Here is a 6,351-nt window from a genome sequence, read left to right as displayed (position 1 = left end):
TTAACTTGAATCTGCAGTATCGCATGTTAGGGATAGATAAGTGCCTTTTTCTTTTCTTTTTTTTTTTTTTTTTTTAAGAAAAGACCTGTGGAGCTATTGGATGTTACTCACCTGGCCCCCTTAGGGCAGTTCAGGATTTTGAGTAGTTTCCCATCCAGCCTCTTAAATTCCTAAGCCTTGCACCAATGGGCTTTCATGATGGGATAGTTAAAGGCTTTTGCATCTTAAGTTTCAACACAAAAGCCTACATGATTAGTGCCTACTTTAATTACATTGCTTACAAGATTAAGGAATCTTTATCTTGAAGACCCCCATGAAAGGGATCATTATGTGTTGAAAATTAGATGTTCATATTGCTAAAATTTAAATGTGCTCCAATGTACTTGTGCTTAAAGATCATTAAATTATACAAATGAATAAAATACTTCACTAGAGAATGTATGTATTTAGAAGGCTGTCTCCTTATTTAAATAAAGTCTTTGTTGTCTGTAGTTAGTGTTGGGCAATTTTGGGGGGAATGTTCTTCTCTAATCTTTTCAGAAACTTGACTTCGAACACTTAAATGGACAAGATCAGGATTTGAGCCAGAAGACCGAAATTAACTTTAAGGCAGGAAAGACAAATTTTATTCTCCATGCAGTGATGAGCGTTTAATAATTGCAGGCCTGGCATAGAGGCCGTCTAACTAAGGACTAAGTACCTAGGCAGGTGGGAGATGATGGTCAGAGTAAAAGGTAACTACATATTTTGTTTCCAGAAAGTCAGGGGTCTAATTTGACCATGGCTAAACATGTAGGGTAAGACACTTCCCCCACATTTCCAAATATGCATGTTGAGTTTAAATGCTTACGGCCATCTCATCCACTTTAGCCTTTTGTCACCTCACTGAGCCATGAGTGGGCTCAGGCATGTGGGTTAAAGAGTTTTCCTTTGCAGAGCCTCATTTCATCCTCCATGGAGCTGCTCAGGACTTTGCATATAAGCGCTTGCCTCTGTCTTCTGTTCTGCTAGTGAGTGTGTGATGTGAGACCTTGCAGTGAGTCCTGGAATGTGGGGGCAGGGGGGATGGGGCTTACTTGTTCTAGCTTTTTTTTTACAGACCACACAGAATGCAGGTGTCTTGACTTCAGGTCTTGTCTGTTCTTTGGCAAGTACTATGTGCAGTACTGTTCCAGTCTGCTGCTATTAGAATGCATTGTGACGCGCCTGGAGTCTGATTAAAGAAAGTTGTTTCCCGAGTGTTTGGAGTAGTGGTTGTTGGAGGAGGAAAAGCCATGAGTAACAGGCTTGAGTGTTGAGGAAATGGCTCTCTGCAGCTTTAAGTAACCGTGTTTGTGATTGGAGCCGAGTCCCTTTGCTGGGCTGCCTTAGGTAAATGTTTTTGTTCATTTCTGGTGAGGGGGGTTGGGAGCACTGAAGCCTTTAGTCTCTTCCAGATTCAACTTAAAATATGACAAGAAATAAATCAGACAAGCAACATTCTTGAAGAAATTTTAACTGGCAAGTGGAAATGTTTTTAACAGTTTCGTGGTCTTTAGTGCATTATCGTTGTGTAGGTGTTCTCTCTCCCCTCCCTTGGTCTTAATTCTTACATGCAGGAACATTGAAAATAACAGACATCTATCTATTCAAGGGGCCAGAGAATCCAGACCCAGTAAGGAAAAAATAGCCCATTTACTTTAAATCGATAAGTGAAGCAGACATTTCTATTTTCACTGTGGGGATTGGGAAGCCCTAGTTCTTTCAGATGTACTTCAGACTGTAGAAGGAGCTTCCAGTTGAATTCACCAGTGGACAAAATGAGGACAACAGGTGAACGAGCCTTTTCTTGTTTAAGATTAGCTACTGGTAATCTAGTGTTGAGTCCTTCAGCTTCATGCTGGAGCAGCTAGCATGTGATGGAATGTTGGCCTTGGGGTGGAGGGGTGAGGTGGGCGCTAAGCCTTTTTTTAAGATTTTTCAGGTACCCCTCACTAAAGGCACTGAAGGCTTAATGTAGGACAGCGGAGCCTTCCTGTGGCAAGAATCAAGCAAGCAGTATTCTATCGAGACCAAAGTGGTATCATGGTCGGTTTTGATTAGCAGTGGGGACTACCCTGCCGCAACACCTTGCTGGAGTTGAAGCATCCAAAGAAAATACTTGAGAGGACCTGGGCTTGTTTTAACATCTGGAAAAAAGGCTGTTTTTATAGCAGCGATTACCAGCCCAAACCTCAAGTTGTGCTTGCAGGGGAGGGAAAAGGGGGAAAGTGGGCAACCAGTTTCCCCAGCTTTTCCAGAATCCTGTTACAAGGTCTCCCCACAAGTGATTTCTCTGCCACATCGCCACCCTGGGCCTTTGACCTAATCACAGACCCTTCACCCCTCACCTTGATGCAGCCAGTAGCTGGATCCTTGAGGTCACGTTGCATATCGGTTTCAAGGTAACCATGGTGCCAAGGTCCTGTGGGTTGCACCAGAAAAGGCCATCTTTTTTTCCCCTTGCCTGTAATTTAACATTAAAACCATAGCTAAGATGTTTTATACATAACACCTATGCAGACTAAACAAACCAGTATGGGTATAGTATGTTTGATACCAGTGCTGGGTGGGAACGTAGGAAGTCAGCTGACAAGCAAACCTTTGTAGGAAGCTGTTGGGGTGGGATTGCAAAAATTCTCTGCTAAGACTTTTTCAGGTGGACATAACAGACTTGGCCAAGCTAGCATCTTAGTGGAAGCAGATTCGTCAGTAGGGTTGTAAAGGTTTTTCTTTTCCTGAGAAAACAACCTTTTGTTTTCTCAGGTTTTGCTTTTTGGCCTTTCCCTAGCTTAAAAAAAAAAAAAAGCAAAAGACACTGGTGGCTGGCACTCCTGGTTTCCAGGACGGGGTTCAAGTCCCTGCGGTGTCTTTGCTTGACTCTTAATATCATGAGGCCATTACATTTTTCTTGGAGGGTTCTAAAGGCTCTGGGTATGGTAGCTGACATCACCATGGAACACTCCCCAGCCTCAGTGTTGAACTCTTGATAATTAACTGCATTGTCTTTCAGGTTATGCCCAATTCGTCTTACTACGTCTGAGTCGACACACCTACTATTGAATACTTTGATTTTATGAAATAAAACTAAATATCTCTCATTGTGTGCTTCTTTGTGCATAAAACACAGGCTTACTCTAAGCCTAAATAGACCAAATATCTGATCTACCTCCGCTTCTCCGATTAGCTAGCGAGGCTTTCCCTGTTTCCGTGGGCTGCATGGTTCTTTTCGTGCAGATGGCTTGGGTCCTAGGTGGCCACGCTTGCACCTCAGGAATACAAGGCCTTCCCTGCTGTTCAGGCTCTCCTCCCTGAGAAAACATGCTGGATTGTCCATGAGGAAGTTGGGAAGATGGGTGTCAGAGGTGGTGTGCTTTTGCTCAGTGTTCCTAACACTGGATGGAGGACAAATTTTCATGTAGTTTAGGGAAATAGTTATACATGGTCTAAAGGCCCAAAAACATTCCCAGATGGGGAACTTGAGTGTATGCAATACTGTGTAAGTGTGCCCTGCGTGTTTGGAGGTCAGAACTTTTCTGAGGTTCTAGAGATCAAGCAAGTCCTCAGCCGTGGCCCAAGAATGGGAAGGAACGGGTCCTGCTGTACCACTTCCCATTCCTTAAGAATGAGCAGTTTGGCCTGGTGTGCAAGCCTGGTCTACACAGAAACACTGAGAAAAAAAACAAAAAAAAAACCCCACTTAGGTTTCACAGGCTTGAAGGGCTGCATGTCATCCAGCAAATTACTGGCTGCTGTAAGGACAGGCCCCTAGTCCCAGTCCCAGGTGCCCGCCCTTCCTGCCACTTTCAAGCCTTACACCCTGGGCAAAAACATCTGCGTTGATGAAGGTTCAGCTCCCAGGGCTGGAAACTTGCGCTGGCATCTACCCCAGTTCAAAGGGGTAAAAACATCCTGCGTTGAAGGTTCAGCTCCCAGGGCTGGGAACTTGCCCTGGCATCTACCCCGGTTCAAAGGGGTAAAAACATCTGCGTTGATGAAGGTTCAGCTCCCAGGGCTGGAGACTTGCGCTGGCATCTACCCCAGTTCAAAGGGGCTCAGCACTTTGACAACTAACTGGTCTCCTTAAGGCAATCATGGTCATTGTCTCGGAGCTCCGTTTTGGTGGTCCTGCAGCAAAGGACAGCGTCACAGCTGAGCTCTGTGTACTGGCTAGTTTTGGGTCAACTTGCCACAGCTGGAGTTATCACAGAGAAAGGAGCTTCAGTTGAGGAAATGCCTCCATGAGATCCAACTGTAAGGCATTTTCTCAATTAGTGATCAAGGGGAAAAGGCCCCTTGTGGGTGGGACCATCTCACAAGGGGGAAAGGCCCCTTGTGGGTGGGACCATCTCTGGGCTGGTAGCCTTGGGTTCTATATGAAAGCAAGCTGAGCAAGCCAGTAAGTAACATCCCTCCATGGCCTCTGCATCAGCTCCTGCTCCCTGACCTGCTTGAGTTCCAGTCCTGACTTTGGTGATGAACAGCAGCATGGAAGTGTAAGCCAAATAAACCCTTTCCTCCCCAACTTGCTTCTTGGTCATGATGTTTGTGCAGGAATAGAAACCCTGATTAAGACAGTCTGAGACCTGTCAGGTCTGTGCTAAAGTCTGGTACCAACTGAGCTAGACCCTGCCACACACCTCAGTAATGGCCCATTCTGAATTCACCCGTGTGAGAAACTTGCTTCCAGAGCTGAGGCTTTGTCAAGACGAGGCACAAAGACTTCACTGGAGAGCAAGAAATATGAACAGAGGTTGGGGCTCACACTTCCTGATTGGGGGCCGGGACTGGGGGCAAGATGGAGGAACAGTAGGCATGCTTGTAAATTTCCCACAGGGTTAGTAGATCCAGATCTTAGCTTTCAGTGTGTAGGCCAGGGTGACTCTGAATTTGGGTCCTTGGACCTCAACTTTGGAAGTTGCAGTGATGAGCCACTGGGCTCTGTACATTCTTGTGCTGTCCACATGCTCTAGTTGTACAAAGGATACTCCCTCAAACAAGCTTTCCCCAAATAGGCCTTTGATGTCTAGACCCAGCCACCGGCCCAAAAGCCGATTAGTACAGGGCCAGCAGCATAGCATCCGTCTACTACGGCATGAAATCGGGAGAGGAAGGGTTTGAAGAGAGAGAGTGGAAGATGAGGTTTTTATTTTTTATTTTATGTATGTGAGTACACTGTAGCTGTACAGATGGTTGTGAGCTGTCATGGGGTTGTTGGGAGTTGACTTTTAGGACCTCTGCCTGCTCCAGTCATCTCCCCTCTCTCAGTCCCTGCTCACTCTGGCCCAAAGATTTATTTATTATTATTTATTTATTATTATACATACGTACACTGTAGCTGTCTTCAGACACACCAGAAGAAGGTGTCAGATCTCATTACAGATGTTTGTGAGCCACCATGTAGTTGCTGAGATTTGAACTCAGGACCTTCAGAAGAGCAGTCAGTGCTCTTAATCGCTGAGCCATCTCGCCAGCCTGTGATTTTTATATTTTAGGTAGGGCCATAGTATCACCAGACAGGTACTCCTTGTATGGCTCAGGATGGTCAAATTAGAGTTGTGCCTCAGGCTCCTGAGTGGGACTGCATGGCTGCTCCAGTATACCTGGCCACCTGGATTGTTGACTCTGAAGCTCAGGTCTTCGTTTCTGCCTCTGATTAGTTGACAAACTTGAGAACTGCCCAGCTCACATTGCATCCTTGACATGCATTGTGTCCTTAGTCAGCCTTGACAAGGGTAGCTAGGCAACTGAGTAGGAAGTGACTGGACTTCACTGCCATCTAGTGTGCAAATGTAGTGCATGCGATGTCCTTGAACTTTTCCTTGCCACGCCTATTTTGTTGTTTTATTTGTTTGTTTTTGGTTTATTAATTTTTTGTAGGATCTCTCTAATTCTGACTGTCTTGGAATTTGCTATGTAGACCGGGCTGGCCTTGAACTCACAGCAGTCCTCCTGCCTTTGCCTCCTCAGCAAATCCTGCCAGCGTATACCCATGACCAGCTAAATATTTTTAAAATTTATCTTTAGCTGGGTGTGGTGGCATATACCTTTAGTCCCAGAACTTAGCGCCCCCGTGGACTGAAATTACAGACAGCTGTGAGATAGGAACCAAATGCAGGACCCCTGGAAAAGCAACCACTGCTCTAACCCTCTGAGCCAGCTCTCCAGCCCCAGCTCCTGCTTTTAAACACAGATCTCACTATGTGGACCAGGCTGGCCTTGAACTCACAGAGATTAACTTTCCTCTGCCTTCTGAGTGCTGGGATTAAAGGTTTGTACCATACCCAGCTACAGCATGTATTTTCTTTTCTTTTCTTTTTTTTTTTTTTTTTT

This window comes from Mus caroli, chromosome 19, assembly GCF_900094665.2.
Source record: "Mus caroli chromosome 19, CAROLI_EIJ_v1.1, whole genome shotgun sequence".
NCBI lineage: Eukaryota > Metazoa > Chordata > Mammalia > Rodentia > Muridae > Mus > Mus caroli.
Note: the sequence above shows the minus strand (reverse complement) of the source record.